At 41.2% G+C, this 19,257-nt stretch overlaps 1 long non-coding RNA gene across 1 annotated transcript; it reads right to left on the reverse strand.

The window, feature by feature from the left end:
• Positions 1–2,690: 2,690 nt before the first annotated feature.
• Positions 2,691–7,678, reverse strand: LOC116506561. Its single transcript, XR_004255045.1, has 3 exons — positions 7,534–7,678; positions 6,462–6,549; positions 2,691–3,515 (listed from the first exon to the last, which is right to left on the reverse strand). It is a non-coding gene; the product is annotated as an uncharacterized LOC116506561 (long non-coding RNA).
• Between the last annotated feature and the right edge of the window lie 11,579 nt (positions 7,679–19,257).

Raw genomic sequence — 19,257 nt, forward strand, 5'->3', positions numbered from 1 at the left:
GAGGATTACCTGTATTCTCAACTAGCATGTGATGTCCAGCTTGGATATGATTCCTTAGTAGTCAAGGAAGGAAGATAAAGTAATTTAGCACACCTTTTATATTGGTATTTAACAGAATAACAAAGTTGGAAAGGATTTTGGAGGTCTTCTACTCCAATCCCTGTTCAAGCAGGGGACGCTATACCATTTCAGGTAAATGATTATCCAGTCTCTTAAATCCTCCAATGTTGCAGTACCCAGAATTTCAATGTTGTACTGCATCCTTAAAGGCTTTTTGCATTTTATATAGAATTGGAATCTTAAAACACTGGTCTTTTCCTTTTTTTATTGTAATCACAGATAAACACAAGTTTTTAATACTTTGTTCTGCAACAAAGTAATCCAAGTGGGGCCCATGGTCATCATCTTTGGTAGTATTTTTAATTAAAAAGAATAAAATGAGACGACTCTGCAAACTACTAGCTTTGAGTAACTTCTAAGAAAGTTCAGCACTCTTAAGCCATCTTAGAAAGAAAGCTTAGTCCCTCTTTTGGAAGGTATATCCACAGGCCCAGAAATAGGGATAAAAGCAAGTACTCGTTCTATGATCTGAATGTTTTGTGACTGACCATAACAGCTTTTTTGTGAAAACATTCAGTCAGTTCTGTGAATTAAGAATTACCAAATGTGAACAGTGAACATGTAGATGGCAACACAAAATTGGGTTGCGCTCTTACCTCGGTCTTTCAGATTTTACAGCCCAGATCAGTTAACCAGTCTTGGAATGCCAGCTAAACTTTCTGCCACATAATAGTCGCCTCTCTCTTGCTTTAATGAATTTTTTACATGTCTCTGGTCAAGATGCTATACAAAGTGATTAGACTTTGGATAGATGGCACAGTGCACAGCAGCACACATGAGCCCTATAGAATTGCAGAGGAACATGAGAACTAAACTACAGCATTTTCTTCTGTTAAGCACCTTTATCAATTTTTCCAAAGTGCAAAAAATGTAGACAAATTGGGAATGAGGATTAAGTCCTCCTCTGTAGTATTTCAACTATCAAAATCTTAATCTTATTTATTTTCTTTAATGGAATAACAAGTGTGACAATAACAATCACAAAGCATAATCGCTTTTACTTCCTATTTATAGATGCTCTGTTGCTTGTTTTTCTGGGGTATATTCTTGGCCATACTACATTGTGGCAAAATGTTTAGAACAAAATAAAATCCACGCAGAGAAACAAAAAAAATCCTACTGAAATACATTAAAGAGCAGGAAAAACGAATTTTTGAGATTCCTTTTTGGATGCCTCTACCTCCATACTTTTACAAAATTTGACAATAATAAAAAACTCTTTAAGTTTTCTAACACAGTAGTGCTCGACTTATAACCACAATTGAGCCCAAAAAATTTGTTGCCAAGTGAAACATTTGTTAAGTGAATTTTGCCTCATTTTATGACTTTTCTTGTCACAGTTGTTAAGTGAATCTGCAGTTGTTAAGTTAGTAACGTGGTTGTTAAGTGAATCTGACTTCTCCATTGACTTTGCTTGTAAGATCACAAAAGGTGATCACGTGATCCTGGGACACTGCAACAGTCATTAATATGAGTCAGTTGCCAAGCATCCAAATTTTGATCATGTGACTATTGGGGTAATGCAACAGTCATAAGAGTGAAAAATGGTCATAAATCACTTTTCTCATGCCATTATAACTTTGAACTGTTAGTAAATGAACTGTTGTAAATCGAGGGCTACCTGTATATTAAGGGCTTTATATTTACCTTATACCAGGATACTTTAGTTAGGTTGAAGAACAGAAAGACTTTTCTAGGAAACGAGTCTTACTCTTATCATTTTAACAATATACCATTATCAAGGAGGATAGAATTGTAACTTTCAATCGGATAGTCACAAATTTTGTGAATATTTAGAAAGGAATTGATAAAGGAGAATAGTTACTTGCTTTTACAGAGGTTTATTCCCTCATATTGTTCAATTTAACATTACTTTGAGACCACCACTTCTAAACTCAAGAAAACCTGCACAATCTGTGTACTCCCTTCACCCGTTCATTGAATACAACCTGTTGTGTAAGATAAGGCTGGAAAAAAAACTACTTTCTATTATTTTTATTATTCAGTGAAATGTCTACTGAGAATGTGGTTCCACATCCAAATCCAGGGTTCAAAACCAAAAGTCAGTCTAATCTGGTGATTATTATGACAATGCTTGTAACTATCCTAAGATTATTTCTGAAAAATTTCTCATGTTTTCAGTATTGTTTGCCCTAAGGCTAGCTAGGTTCAGAAGCATAATGTGTATATTATAGCAATAGCAGTTAGACTTATATACCGCTTCATAGGGCTTTCAGCCCTCTCTAAGTGGTTTACAGAGTCAGCATATCGCCCCCACAGTCTGGGTCCTCATTTCACCCACCTCGGAAGGATGGAAGGCTGAGTCAACCTTGAGCCGGTGAGATTAGAACCGCTGAACTGCAGATAACAGTCAGCTGAAGTGACCTGCAGTACTGCACCCTAGCCACTGCGCCACCTCGGCTCTCCATGGATTTCCATGGCTTCTTAAATACTATTTTGAGGTATGCCCAAATTTCAAGTTTAGAATATTAATCTTTGGAAAACTGCCATACCAATCCTGAGAATGGCCACATTCACATGATCAGGAAAAGAAATTGCATTTTCCAGAGTTTTCTGAATAATGTATTAATTTTATCTCAGACTCGGATAAGTGAACAAATCCATTGCATTAAATATTGTATTAATGATGTTGATGCCAATTAAGAGACATCTCTATTTTCCATCATATTTTCTGAATCAATTGATTTCTATCACTTTGAAAAGGAGCATGGATGCACCAGCCTGTAGTAAAATAATTTGCTTTCATTTTGACACAAGAAATTAACGTTCTGCTGAACTATAAAGAAATGCAATTGTACAATATCACTAGAGGGTATATATTGTTAGTTTTTTGTAAGAATTGGGTTTTTTTTTTTAAAAATCTATAAATACCCATCACCCTTTCTAAGAAAGTATTTTCCATGTCAGAAACATATCAATATTCTGTGCCATTATATATACAAGCTGAATGCAAATGTCACATACAGTATTTAAAATGCATTCAAACAAATTGTATCTGAAGAGAATTTGCTCAATCGCAAAAATCTGCAGCATCTGGATGTTTATAAACAGTTGGTGTCGGTATAAACTGTAAACACTGCAGGCATACAGCATTGTACATCCTTTAGTAAGTTACCGTTTCATTCCAATTTAATTTTCTCTGCATTTTTTAATGGGAGCTGGTGAACCTGTCCTGACTAACTCTCTTCCCTTAAGGCATACATACTTTAAACAGACAACTGTATTGGAACTGGAAGTGTAAAGGAAATTTGAAGCTAGCCATATTATCTCAGAATATCATAGTAAATTATTGGTTTTGCTGGTGTACCACGAAATTGCTCCAGTTTCAGGCCTATTTGGAACAGCAAGGCTTCATTCCACCACTTTGTCATCATCTGTGAAAGAAGCAACAAGATATCTATGAAAAACTGCTAAGATACTGTACCTTCTCAGAATATACTTGGGAAGGGGCAGAGATAGTTGCTATAAGCTCATTTGATCTCTGGCTGTAAAAAGAGCTTTGAGATATTGGGAGTAAAACAAGTAGGACCAAAAAGAACTAACAACCTTGAAAATCATTATTACAATTGTTCATTGGAACCATTACAAAAGTGTTTTCTCCAAGTACAGGAAATCCTTGACTAACAACAATTTGCTTAGTGGCCGTTCAAAGTTACAAAGGCTCTTTTCACATTTATGACCATTGCAGCATCCCCATAGTCACTTGATTTACATTTGGATGTTTGACGACTCTCATTTATGGTGGATGCAGTGCCTGGGGTCATGTGATCCCCATTTGCAACCTTCTGACAAGCAAAGTCAATGGGGAAACCAGATTCACTTAATGACCATGTTACTAATTTAATAACTGCAGTGATACATTTAACAAAGGTGACAAGAAAAGTCATAAAATGGGGCAAAACTCAATAATTTCTCACTTAGCAACATAAATTTTGGGCTCAATTGTGGTCATAAGTTGAGGACTACCCATATTGTATATTTTAACCAATAGCAAAAGCACACAATTTAAAATTCACAGGATATAGAGTATATTAATTACATCAGCATGTACAGAGATAAGTTTCTCAGTGGAAACCATTTTTTTTTTCAAAAATGGATATGCAAAAATAACTGGAAAATAGGTCTTCTGTTGAAATAAGAGACTCATGCAAGCTATCCCATTAATAAGCAGAATTCTGGAGGTAGGGATCCTTTTTTTTAAGTCATCTTCAGGCTCCAGAATATGGCATTAGAAGAAATGTTTTGTGGGTAAAGGAAAATGATGCTTTGCATTAGGAACTGGTGGCTCAGGTTTTCCAAAAGTGTATAGATTAACATCAACATTTTTCACTGGGTTCAAACTAAACCAAGTCACCAAAATATAATCAGAATATCTTATTTCAATTAGAATTGCCACAGCTATATTTTGGAAAACTAACTTTTGGGTCTTCTTTAAAGGCATTATAATAATCAAGTACAGAATACCTTTCCTTACATAATAGAGGCAAAGTGATTTCCATGTCAGGATCAATCTTGTAAAAGTCCACCCTCAGGAAGGTCAATTATATGTTAATTTGTTTAGTCCAGCTGGTATGTATCATGCTCTCTGAACAGAGATTTATTTTGAGAGAAAAGCATAAAGCATCTTATAAAATGGGACTACTCTAGGTGCTCTATGTAGCCTGTTTGTTTTCTTTTTAAAAAATGCTTACTTCCCAAACAGTAAACCAGGGATTTAAAAAAACAGAAAAGGAAAAGGATGTCTAAGCCTCCCATCCCCTTCCAATCTGATAGCTCTAACCTGATAATTCACACACTTAAAAAAATAAAGAGATGATAACTAGCTACCTACTGCAAAGATGGTTGGAATGCTATCAAAAGATGGCAGCCCTGATATAATTTTCATTTATTTATATCCCATCTTTAGTATTTTTACAAATAACTCAAGGCGCTGGACATAGCCAATACACCTTGCTCCTCCTACTTTCCCAACAAACCTGTGAGGAGAGTAGATGTGAGAGAGACTGTCTGGCCCAAGATCACCCATTTGGCTTTCATGGCTAAGATAAGACTAGAACTCTGACCTCCCACTTTTTAGCCTGACACCTTAACCACTAGACCAGGGGTATCAAACTTGCAGCCCATGGGCCAGATGCATCACACGCTGGCCACCCCACCCCCATTTTATCAAAGGGGAAAAGTCACGATACATCATGTGACGACATGACACCACGAGTTTGATATTCCTGCACTAGACCAAACTGACACTCATTACAATGCAAAGCCATCAGATCCTAGATTATCAGATACTGGAAATTACCAATAGCTCAGGCCAAGACGAGGGTTTGTTATACATGATGTATGTAATGAGTAAAGAATTATGGTCGTAAGTCATGCTAGTAATTAAGTGGGTTGCAACATGACCAATTTTACAATGTTTTTGCAGTGGTTATTGAGTGAACTACACAATCATTAAGTGAATCCTTTGTCTACAATGGCTGTTTTTTGCTGTAACTGGAAATATCAGTTTCTGGCAAAAAATATAAACCACAGTCACAGACTGCAGCAAATAGTTGTAAATGTGGGCCAGTTGCCAAATACCCAATGTGCAATTACTTGACTGTAGGGAGTGGTGCACAGCTAACTCTCAGAATTTTGACTCCAAATAGTCTTGGATAGATAGCCTTGGGGAAATCAGTTGTAACTTTGAATTAATGCTAAGCGACCGGCTATAAAGAGTACTTATAAACTTGTGTTAGTATATATTTGAAACAAACTAATCATAGCTTATTCACAAGTGTTTGGGTACTTTTGTCAACACAATAGGAATGCTGTGGTATGTTAACTCCCTTTCTAGATAATGGACAACTTCCCAATTTCCCTTTTTGAAAACCCATACTGTATTAAAAAGATTTCTTATTACACAATAGGATACACTTAGAGCAACCTGCCACGTTAAGACACAAAATACCTCAATATCGTTTCTGTAAGCTTCTGTAAAAGAAAGCAGATACCTTTCTATTTTTGAAAAGTTGTTAAGCAAACAAATAGAATAGTTGAGTCTCATTCTAAATAAAAGGCATCAGTATTTAATATTTGACTAAATAATGCATTTTTATTTGCTCCCCTGAATTTGTAAACAATGGAAGATCTATGTGAATTTCAGCAGAATTCTATGATTATTGGCCTAACGGGCCGGGAAGGAATATGGCCCCGTCTGAGGAAGATTCGGAAATTGAAAAAAAAAATAAACTGGATGAATGTAGGTGGAAGAATTAATCAGAAAGAAAATTATTCTTAATTGAGTTCACTGAACTCAACTACAGAAGGTAATAACTTACTTGAAGGCTGATGGGAAGCCCTGAAATTGTATATCCAACTGGTACCACAAGGGCTGGAATGCCTGTCAAGTTGGCCAACTGCATGTATCTGGAAAGATCAATAGAAACAGTATTAAAAATGGGAAAAATTCTGGAAAAGAAGTACCATTCTCTCTACAGATTTTAAATCCAAGCCTCTTTGAATGTATTTGCCAAGGCACAAAGAACATTTTTCTTCTTACAATTCTAACCAAGAGAGATGGTTTTAATAGCTGATGTACAGCCAAGCAGTATCAATCCAAGAGTTAAGCAGCCAACAAATACATTTAAATGGAAAGAATGTTAAAGGATAAACAGGTCAAAATTATGTCATACTTTCTATACATCCACCAGAGGAGATAACTATGGCTGTGTCATTCTTTTTTCCTTTTCCATGAACCCATATGCATTTTAGGAGAACTTCATCCTTGTTTTTATGCATTTCTGTAGAGATGTAGTGATCTCGTACATATAATGCAACTCCGCCTCCTCTTTTGTTATGTCTCTTTCTTTTGAACACTTTATATTCTTCCATCATTACATTCCAATCATTTCATTACACCAAATTTCAGTAATGCTCTCATGTACTAGTACTCCCTTTCCTTCTTTACATACCTTGCCTGCCCTTTCTTTTTCCTTCCTTCCTTTCCTTCCTTCTTTTGCATTTGTTATTCTTTCTATTCTTTTAGTTTTTATTGTTGCAATTATAATCTAATAAAATTATTTTTTTAAAATCGAACTGAAGTGTTAATGATTTCATGTCTCTTTGAAGATATGGAATCTGGCTTTGGAGGTATCATCCACATCTTATTCTTGATTGGGTAAAACACCCAAAAGATGGCCTAGAACTCGGGTGTCAAACTTGCTGCATCACGTTGCGTCACGTGACATTTTGCAACCTTTTTTCCCATTCACAGAGCTAGGATGGGCGTGGCCTGCACGTGACGCATCTGGCCCACCTGCCGCCAGTTTAACACCCCTGGCCTAGAAACTTGATTTCATTCCCCTCTTGTTTATTATTTTGATTTTTTATTGCACACGATCTTGTTCTCACCTCATAGTCCGTAGAGTTGTCTGAATATCACTACATCCAGTCAGGAGGTCTGATTCATGGATCGCTGGGGCACAACATGCAGTACCTTCCACAAAATAAAAATTACAAAGTTATAGCCTTTATTTCTACAGCTGTTATGTTTCATCAAATACAGAACTTTTCAATTAAGAATGAAAAATCATACTAATCTTTTGAAATAGTTCTTTAACAAAAACATTTTGACTGTTGCTTTGGAAATTCAAATGTACTGTTTAAAATATACACATCTTTATAAATTTATAATTGCATGGCTTTAGCAAATAACTTTATATTTCATAAAATTAGGTACATATAGATATTTATATTCCATCTGACTCCCAATGAAGTGAGTTTTCTGCCTTTAAAGTACAACATACTTTCATAAAATCAAATCTAAGTAGCCTGAACTGTAATGATATCACTTTTGCTTTGACATAGCCAATTAACAGGAGCCCATCACTTATTTGTATAAATGATTCCTGTCAATTTAATTTATTTTTAAGAACATTCGATAAACATTACCATGTCCACTCCTATCCATTTCTGAATAGGAATGAATATGTTATATATACAATGCATTTGTCCCTTTCTCATTTATTTTCCTTTTAAACATATTACATCCATTAGCCATTGTATTCCATTCAAGGGATTCATCCCAAGTTTCTCTATATAAGTTTATCTCATTTGTTGTCCTCCTTGACAGCAAAATCCCCTCTATATTATTTTTCTTAATCTGAGCATTAATATATACATAATGATGGACATTAACTTCATAAACCAATTTTCCTTGTTTTCCATTGAGTCATTTAGTAAGACCGATTATGGAACTCTCTTCTTTCTACAACATAGAAGTCCTTAGCTGAGAACCATACTTTCATTGCAAACTCTCTACAAGCGTCACTCTAAACAATTGCTAAGCAAACTCATCATGCTTCAATCACAAAGCTTCAGCTTTTAGGAATTTTTCAGTACAGGTAGTCTTTAACTTAACAACTGGTTGCTTAGTGACAGTTCAAACCTATGACAGACCCTAAACTACTTATCACCTGGTTATAGTTCAAGGTTATAGCTACTGCAGTTTCCCTGTGGTCACTCATCTTTACAATCAATTGCAGGGATACTGACGGCAGGGATGCTGCAGAAGTTCTCCAGCCTATATCTCTCCCATCCTACCCTGCTAGGTCCCCACACACCTTATGCCTACTTCCCCTCATGATGGGTCCCCACAGGCTTTCAACCTACTTCTCACCCTGCTGGATCCCATCTCCTCCCCCCACCCCCATCACCCATCACAAACTTACCTCTGGAAGGGCTCTGTTGGGAAAAGGGCAGGCCATTCCACTTCTCCGCATCCCTAGGCTGTGTAGCTCTGTCCTGGAAGCAGGCCCCATTTTTGGAGCAGCTGTAATGAATTGTGGCCATTGTGAAAATGACACCTGTTTCTGGGACAAAACCACACAACCTAGGGACATAAGTGCTCCGGTCGACATGCAGCAATGCCAAGGAGTGGTGCAGCATGTCCTCATTATTATATGACACAAACACAAATGTAATGGATTTCTAATATTTGTCTTAATGAGATCTTCCAAGTATCAAAAAATGGGAGTTATATCAATTCCATTGCCATATTTACTCCCAGTAAATTCTTTGAAGAAAGTCATCTGAAGATGGAACCACAGACTGATCCCACCTCTGCTGGCTAGAAGGCAGGGCTTATACTTTTGCCATTTGGTTAAGAATAGCTTCCCCTTCAGTGTCCCTTCCCTTCTGCAGCAGAGGAAGGTATTCAACCCAGCTCCATCTTTGTCTTCTGGGTGTTTATAAGCGGATGTCAGCTAGCTTGCTGCTTACTACTATGGAAAGGGGGGGAGGTGCTCAGTGGGGATTTTTTCTTTGCTGCTTTGTAACTACAAGTCTGGTTTTGCTTATCTCTCCAAGGTCATTTCTTCTAGCTTTGGTATGTAACAGCCAGAAACAATGCATTTGAATCAAAGACTTTCTCAAAACATTTCCTGGCAGGTACTTGCCCTTTGATTGTGTAGCTACAAAGAGGTTGAACTCTAAGGTTTGCTTCAATTTGACTTAAGTTGCATTCAGTTCTTTCCTAGTAAAAGTACTTTTTTTCTCTAAATCTATGAAGCCAAAGGTTTTTATTTCCTAGGAATTGGAGGGAAGTCGCCCTGACAGTGGGAGAAAGGAAGGTAGAAGTAGATGAGACAGGCTAGCACAAATTCTGCTGTATAATGCAGAGGACGTGTAAAGACCTCCAGAATCTTTTTTTCAGCAAAGAACCATGTGGAGCCCCAGTTCAGTCAGAGAACTATCTGCCTTCCCTTCCTCCTCTTCAGAAGAAAATAATGGCAAACAGTGAGCACAAAAGCCCTTTTCTTTTTTTTTTCTTGTTCATTTCTTAACTAGGTTTACGGAGGGGGGGGGGAATTATAGAAGTACAAAATACACAAAAACAAAAAAATAACAAAATCAATTTTAATGACTCTCCTATCGAATTGCACTGATTACTGATCAGCATTTGTAACAAGTCAATAGATTCAATAATCTAATTACTAATATATATATTTTAAGTAAATCTTGCTTCCCCATTGACTTTGCTTATCAGAAAGTCACAAAACGTGTGTGACCCCAGGACACTGCAACTGTCACAAAGATGAGTTCAGTTGCCAAGTATCTGAATTTCGATCACATGACTATGGGGAGACTGCAAAAGTGATAAATGTGAAAAATGGTCATACGCCACTTTTTTCAGTGTGTTGTAACTTTGAACGGTCACTAGATGAACTATTGTTAAATTGAGCGCTACCTGTACTTTAAATTCTTTCTAGTTTACAATATTGACTCCAATTTTGTTCGCTACAAAAGAACTTTTCAATTGTTTTCAATTCTTGGTTGTGTATTGCAAGGCTCTATATGGTGAACCAAAGGGAAAACCTGTTGTTGCCTTTTCCCCTCATAATCTCCCTCTTTTCTCTTAAAAGAAAGAACACACTGACAAACCAGCACAAAGGTCCTTCAATAAAAACTCATCTTCTCTCAAAGCAGCATATTGTTGGCAATAAAACTTCCAAATATCTACAGAGTGACTCTGGTCTTTACATATGTAAAACAGTTTTGAATAATCTCTTATCTCCCAAACAACCAGGTTTCTCCAGCCTGATAAAGGATGTACCTGAGCATGCATGGAAGGGAGGGGAAATCCTTTGGCAGAAGGCAACAGCTTGCAATTCTTTCCTGCCAGCTTTTCCACTGATTTTCTGGGGAAGCCAGCAGAGTAGATAACAAATAGCCATGATGTGCTTTGTACCAGTTTTAAGTGCAAACAGATTGGCAAGCTGTCAAGGCTGCCTCTGTTCAATTCCTAGGGAAGAAAAATCCTTGGCTCCATAGATTTAGATAAAAGTACTTTTACCAGAAACAAACTGTATGAAAATGGTTTCAAGCAAGCTCTGAGGCAGAGCGTGGGATCAGCACAGATACAGATATACAGCCCAGCCCCCTTATAGCTATGTAACCGGAGGTCATTGCTTACCAGAGCAAACTGACATAGCCTTGAAAGTAACCGCAGTTGCAAAGCTGCAATGTAAACTTCTCCACAGTTCTCTCCCCCCTATTTTATGGCAGCAAGCATCCAGCTAGCTGACATTGCCTCCTCCCCCCCCCCCCAATAACAGGGGTATTAGCCATACAAATGTATAAAGATACGTACAAATACATCACACTAAAACTGGCAATCCCTTTTGGGTTTGCCAGGGTACTTTCTATGGAAAATTTGGAGGAGTTTAGGTGTACAGACATGTTTACCATTCAGACTGTGCAGGGGGGAAATGTTTCCAAGAAATGAGGTATTTAGACCCTCCCCTCTGTGTTTTCTGGAATCTAGAATTTCTTTAACTTCAAAATGCTGCTCCCCTTCAATCAGAATGCGTATGGGAGTGTCAGGTGCAGGGTGAAGGGATGATAGAGTTTCAGGTTTCAACAAACTGCAACAAAATACAGGGTGATGTGCTTTAAGTTCTTGGGCAACTCTAGTTGCACAGTGACTGGGTTAATTACTTTAATGTTTGGGAATGGGCCCACGTATTTAGGACCAAGTTTCTTAAATGGTTGGGAGGGCTGCATGTACTTCGTGGAGAGGTAAACTCTGTCACCAATTTGAAAATATTTTGGCTTCGCACACTTTTTGTCAGGTTATTTTTTATGTGTCTGACTTGCCTCCTCCAGTGACTTACAGGCAACTGGCCAGGTATTCTGCACTTGGTGCAGAAGGTGGATACGTGCGATTTCTCTTGAGGCAGCTCCGGCATAGTTACAAAGTCCTGCCCAGAGGCCACCTTAAATGGGGCTACTATGCACAGAATTGTTATATGCTACCTCTGCAAAAGGCAAAAGGCCATCCCAATTGTCCTGTTGGTAATTAATATACCACCTAAGGTACTATTCCAGGATTGTCTTAGTTCTCTTGCCCCATTAGTTTGGGGGTGATGGGAGGAACTTAAGCCCTGTGTCAGATCTGTGTATCTGCCATTCTTTGGTGGACAAAGGGGGGGAGAGTGGATTTGATGCATTTTGTACTTTCTCCTTTCTATGTCTTGCCTTGCATGTTTATATAATCTTTCGCCCAATTTATAACTGTTGCCTTGAGCCTCAGAGGTCCAGAAAATCCTTGCCACTTGGAGGATGCAAAGGGGGGTGAGGGGAGCCATGTGGTTTGAAACATGATCCTTGAGAATCTCTGCTTATCTGTTCCTCAGACAGGCCGGTACAGGTCCATTTCATACTCTGCCAGAAGATCCCAACAGCCAAGTTATTAGCAAAAATGTTTTTAGTCCACATTTATCACCTCCATGGAGCTCCCCAATGGATTACCTCAGACGGAGGTGTCCAATTCGCCTCCAAACTTTGTCAGGCTTTCTTAAACCTGTTAGGCTCTGCCCAGGGGCTATTCTCTTTGCATCATCCTATGACAGTGATGGGCAACCTTTTTGGCGTGGTGTGTCAAAAATCGGCAAAAAATCGAGCATAACTCGCGTTGTGTGTCACTTCGACAAAAACATAATTTTGCGCAATTTATAGTTTAAACTACAAAAATATATAATTGCAATATAATTGTATTTAATAAACCAAAAACAAATTATTTAACATAGCTGCTTAGTAACTTCTTTGTTCATCAGTCGATTTCGTATGTTGCCCTTGATATTATTATCAGTATCACTTACCAACGGTCCTGCTTAGCAACCAAAATGTTGGCTCAGAAACTCTGGCATTGAAGCGTGCAAGTCTTAAAGCTGTCAAGTTACAAGACCCTTGCACCCCTAACCCTTTAGGAAAAAAACCCCAGGGGTCTTCAAACCTGACAGCTTTAAGCCTTGTGGACTTCAACTCTTCAACTAAAAGAGAGACTGAGAAATATTAAAAAAATAAAACCAAAAAGCCGCTACTGCAGTGGCTTAGAATTTTACTCAATTACTGTTGAGCCCATGGAAAGTTCTGCAGCCCCAGGAGCAAAGGAAGGGGGACGGAGAGAGAGAGATTGGCTGTTTGGGGTGCTTGAAACCACCTGGCCCTCCCCAAAGGAAACCCTCATTTGCAGGATGAGCCTCGACTGGCTCTGCCCAGCGGGGTTCCCCCAAGCGCCATTGGGCAGCGACGGATGCTTATCCTTTTTCCTTCGGCTGCTTCAGCTGGGACTTCAGACACCCCAAGGGAGGGACTTTATCGGGCCTCCCCCTCCCCACCCTTTGAATGAAGGTGTGATATGGCTCCTCCATCCCTGCTCTTTAACCCAGCCAGAATTACAGGAGGGCTGCCCCCGTTCTGCTTTCCGGGGTGGATCTTAGCCGAGGCACACCAAGACCCCAGAATGGGTGGGGGGTGGGGGAAGGGCTTCTTGACGGAGGCCACGATCGACTTTTGGAAGTTGTGTTTTCGTAAAATAAGATTAACCTTTGGATGTGTTTGTTCCGCTCGGCCAGCGGCGTTTTCTCCCACTTAATCCCGGCGGATCCTGATATCTGAGCTGGAAAACTGCAACCCCCCGGAAATGATGACGCCCCGCTGAGTAGCTGGGACTTGCAGAAAAAGGCTGCAGAGAGAGAAGCGTTCGATCCGTAATCCGTCTGTGGGGGGCGCTGGGGACAGGCCGGGCCCCTTCTTCCCACCTCTATCCCCCCCCACTCTTGAGGGACAAGCCCTTTCCCCTGTCCCAACGGTGGAATTTGAGGCTACCTCTGCTTTCCCTCTCCCTCCCTCAGTTGTGCGGCAGCGGCAGCGGCAGCTCTCAGCCTGGGCGGCAGCGTCACACAGGCTGTGGAAGGAGGGGGAGGAGGAGGGAACCAAAGAGAGCTTTTACCGAGTCTGCGCCCCACAGCCAGGACCGTCCTGGCGCCTCAAGCCGCGTTTCTTCCTGCAAAGCCCTTCTGGCGTCAAGCGGAACTCTCGGGATGCCCGAAGGGCTTTGCAGGAAGAAACGCGGCTTGAGGCGCAAGGACGATCCTGGCTGTGGGGCGCAGACCCGGTAAAAGCCTCTCTTTGGTTGGTTCCCTCCTCCTCCTCCTCCTCCTCCTTCCACAGCCTGTGTGACGCTGCCGCCCAGGCTGAGAGCTGCCGCTGAAACAAGTTTGGGGAGCATGTGCGTGTCACCCGAAATGGCTACGCGTGTCAGCACTGACACGCGTGTCATAGGTTCGCCATCACTGTCCTATGACAATGGTGAGGTTGAAAGGACCAATGGCATATTGGAACAATATTTAAGATGTTTTATTAACTACCAACAGAACAACTGGATTGATCTGTTACCTTTTGCTTAAGTAGCTTACAACAACTCTACACAGCAGCTCTGGCTTCACCCATTTCAGGTTGCCACAGGACAAGAATTCAACCCTAGGCGAGAGCTACCAGCTAAGGAACCTGACATCCCCCCCCCTTAACAATCTACAATCCACTTGGCCAGTGATCAGACTGGCTCTAAAAGAAGCTAGAGCAGTTTTTAAAGTTCAAGATGACAAGAAACACCATTCAAAGTGGGGGACTGTCATGAGAAAGGCCTTTGTGGAGAGAAGATCGTTGCTCTTCCCTTCCTCTACCCACCAACCCGTCTGCCCCGATCTGTCATGCAGCAAAGAGATACAGTAGCTGGGTGCAATAGTAGCAATAGCAATAAGCACTGCATGACAGATCCAAGGGGATTGGGGGGTGGGAGGTGGAAGAAGGGAAGAGGAACAATCTCCTCTCCATGAAAGCTTTTCTCAGGACACTAGATCTCTACTTTCTGGATATTGGCATTGTTAGGATCTTGGCTGGTGGAAGAAGCATGCGGTGGAAAGAAAACTTTGGACTGCGGGAGCGCCAGGTCGTCAGCCTCCCTGGAGCATGGCACCTGCTTTTGCCCTGAGACTAAGGAAGCGGGGTTACAAAGAGGGCTGTGAACAAGTCCGGTTCTTCAAGGAAGCAACCTTGCCTGGTTGTTTTCTTTGGGCTGCCTTTTTGCCGCTCAGGCGCTGCCGCGAGTAACCGTTAATCCAAATGGAAGGGATCCTCACCCCTTTTCACCCAATGGATCATTCCTGGTCAAGCGCGGCAGCAGCCATTCAGCATGCCGACTGCCACTGCTTGGACCAAATGGCTCCGCGTCGTTGCCAGTCAGGGGGGGGGGGAAGCACAGAGAGATTTGTTTAGTCTTGCCGTGCTGTGGGAGGGGTAGATAAAAGGAAGATAGAACCCCCACAATCATGTTTTTGCCTTCCCCGGCCCCTAGAAGCACAAACTTTTTGAGGAGGGCAAAAACTTTTTTTTAAATTTACCATTTCAAAATCTTGGTGTGCCTTATACTCCAGTGCATCTTATACTCTGAAAAATATGGTAGTAAGCTTGCCACAAGTCTAACTTAGTGAAAAATTTTCCTTTGGCTAGATGGTCAACATGTCCTTCATCAGTGGCAGAGGGTAGACATTTTCTATGCACACTGCATTTAGTTTCCTATAATCAACACATAGACGAAGTTCTTTCTTCTCCCGGATTAAAACTGGGGCTGCCACTCGTGATCTTGCTGGTTGGATAAATTCATGTTTTAAGTTTTTCTCTATGAAGGTTCAAAGCTCTCCTAGCTCGCATGGAGTCATCAAGTGAAGTTTAGGCTTTGGGAGTTTAGCTCCAGGAAAAATTTCAATACTGCAGTCCGTTGGGCAATAGGGCGGGAGCACATCAGCGCCTTTGTCACTAAATAAATCTCTCAAGTCCCAGTACTCTTTTGGGATTTTGGCTTCACTTCTTGAGTGATCCCAAGCTGCTGCCCGGAGCTCCCTTTGCCCTTTATTTCTCTTATTGCTGGGTTTTTGGATCTTTTCCTCTTCCTTGGCCACTTTCTGCTGAATCTTTAAAAGCCTCCTCCCTCAATTCATTTCAGGGATCCATTTCTGCATCCAAGACAGTCCACATAGGAGGGGCCTCTCCATCACTGGGGCCACTATAAAACTCACTTTATGCTTTCCCATTCTCATCTGTACTGATTCAGTTATAAAATAAGCTGGGCCCCCTCCAGCTACAGTCTCATCTAGCTGGTAAAACACTATGGGAACTCTCAGCTGCTTGAATCTCAGTCCCAATTTTTCAACCACTTCAGGACTGACTATGTACCTAGTGCAGCCCAAGTCCAATAAAGCCACCATCCTCCTTTGGGCCCCCAAAGAGGACACCACTAACTCTACAGGGAGGTAACTGGTCACCTGCCGACTTATCCAGGGATCATCATCACCGTCGCTGTTAGCTTCACCTAAGTTGGTTGGAGTTCCCAACCCCTCAGAACCAGGAGGGGTGAACTCTACAACTGCCAGACATTTCAGTGCTCTCTCTCGGGTCCTTGGAGCTGGTTTTGTTGCTTCCTCCCTCAGAGTTGCCATGGCACTGAGGTTGGGTCTGCTGGATTGGTATGCCGCAGCTCAGTGCCCTCCCTCCCACGTTTGAGACACATTGTGCTCCTGGGGTGTTTCTTACACGTGGGAGGGAAGGACTCACCCTGTCTGCTGGCCCTCCAGTGTCGGTACTGGGCAAGGTTTATCTCCACTTCTGCTGCCATCACATACCAGCATTGTAGAGTTCGTGGGGCCCCGCGCGAGACACAGGTGTGGTGGATGTCATCATTGAGGCCATCTTTGAAGCAGTCGATGTTTTCAGACCATGCGGCCAATTGGCAAGCCAACTCTCAAAACTCCTGGGTGTACGTGAGCATCAACCATCACCCTTGGGCGATGGTCTTTATCCTAGCCTTTATTCTAGTCTTGCGTTCAGCCAGTGGGTCCTCAAAACATTGGCGAAGGGCTGCAATAAAGTGGTCATAGTTCTGCAGTTGGGGGGCATTATCAATGTGGAGGGAGACCATCCACTCAGCCGCCACCACTTCCAGGGCCATGGTTACTCATCCAGGCTTCTGCCATCTCCAATTTGGCCCCATACTCCTGCATGTAGTTCTAGACTTCCACCAGGAAGAATCCCAATTGCTCAGGGTCTCCCCCATACTTATCACCGAAGGCTGGGACCTTTGGGCCCGGTACCTTCGAGAAAGGGTCCGTGCAGGTGGAGTGACTTACACAGCTTGGTCTGGAGTGACCCAGGGACCTTGAGAAGCTGCCTGTGCAAGAGGCTCTTGGGCTCTTTGACTCCCCCCTAACCTATTGAATCAGGAACAGAACTTTGTTCAGCATGGCATCCTCTAAACTCCTCTCCGGGAGGGGGAGGTTTTTCATTTCTCCTATGCCCTCGCCCAACTGAGCCTGATAGGCTTCTCGCTGAAGTCCAGCTCCTCTTGCCATTCTGTCTCACTTCGAGTCCGGTGTGTTTTAGTGGGAGAGCTGGCTGTAGCTCCAGTTTCCTCCAGCTCGCTCCCATCGTTAGACATTGGATGCTTGGTCTGCATGGTAGACTGCTGTCTCCTGGTTGACCATTAAAGCAGAGCTTGCTTAATGTCAAGGCTGCCTCTGTTCAATTACTAGGAAAGAAAAATCATTGGCTCCATAGATTTAGAGAAAAGTACTTTTACCAGGAGCAAACTGAATGAAAATGGTTTTAAGCAAGCTCTGAGGCACAGAGCAAAATCAGCACTGATACAGATACAGTGTACAATCCAGCCCCCTTTTAGCTAGGCAACCGGAGGCCACTGCATATCAGAGCAAAGTGATATGGCCTTGAAAGTAATTGCAGTTGCAAAGCTGCAATGTAAACTTCTCCACAGTTCTCTCCTCCTCTATTTTATGGCAACAAGCATCCAGCTAGCTGACACAAGCACTCAGATCACTATCGTGTGACTGGAGGATCAGCGGCACATATTTTATGATGGCCGAAAATGCTTTGTGGACCATAAAGCACCCTTTCTGAGCGTCTTAACTTCAAAATGGTTATTAATCAATTGGTTGTAAGCAATGTTCCCTCTAATTTTTTTTCAGTGTGAGCGGAAAAGTATAGTGTTTGAGCGGCACATTTTCATGCCTGAGCACCTGAATTTTTTTCACAGATGTCACCTAAGACAACAACGAAATCAGTGTTATTTGAAACTCAAAGTTATGTTTATTCAAGGTGCCCGCTTAATTAAAAGTGTTATATAATATCAGTATCACTTAACAACGGTCCTGCTTAGCAACCAAAATGTTGGCTCAGAAATTCTGGCATTGAAGCACGCAAGTCTTAAAGCTGTCAAGTTACAAGACCCTTGCACCCCTAACCCTTTAGGAAAAAAAACCCCAGGGATCTTCAAACCTGACAGCTTTAAGCCTTGCTGACTCCCAGAATTCCTCCTCCAGTCATGTTGCAGCAACGTCATCTGCGTGGATCTGCTCCATCTTCGGTTTTTTTCACAGGAGGCAGGGCTGCTGCTGAAGATGCCAACGAGCCCCCACCGCCACTAGAATATGCATTTGTTTAGCATGACATAGAATAGTTTTTCAACCAGAAGTATGGAATAAAAGAGAGACTGATAAATATTAAAAAAAATAAAACCAAAAAGCAGCTATTTATTTGAGTTCTAGATAAACATTTAGTTCAGATTTAATAGTGTTTCAGAGATGTGGCTGTCAGCTATTTGTGTATGTATGTTATTATTATGGAAGGTTAGATGAGATTTCACCAACATTATTCACCCCTGATTAATGCATTCATTCTAATAATCGAGTCTGACTCTGAATTACAAATCTATGTCTGAAGAATCTGGGTTAAGTTTTGGATTGGAAATTTGGGGAACATGAAAGTTTATGCATAATTTCTGTAATTTTTTCATTGGGTCTTAATAATGATTTTATTCATTTGGGATTTTTTTCATAGGCTTAACACAGCTCTAATTTTGTCATTAGGAGCAATGTAACATTGGCCACTAATGTATTGTATACAGGTTGCCTTAGAAGGTAATACCTTTTGTATAGTAGGAACTTAAGATAGGCAGACTTCATACAGATAAACAATTGAGAAATATTGTTCTTTTTAAAAAGCAGTGTTAATTGCTGCACCTTTCTCATATTAAGTATATTAGCTCAAGTTCATGTTAGGAAAAACTTTCAGTCTTAAAGGTTTGGTGAGGAGAAATCCAAAAATTCTTTTAAAGAATTTAAATTAAATTTGAGGCTACCTCTGCTTTCGCTCTCCCTCCCTCAGTTGTGCAGCAGCGGCAGCGGCAGCTCTCAGCCTATGGTGGCAGCGTCACGCAGGCTGTGG

Source organism: Thamnophis elegans, chromosome 3, assembly GCF_009769535.1.
Source record: "Thamnophis elegans isolate rThaEle1 chromosome 3, rThaEle1.pri, whole genome shotgun sequence".
Taxonomy (NCBI): Eukaryota; Metazoa; Chordata; class Lepidosauria; order Squamata; family Colubridae; genus Thamnophis; species Thamnophis elegans.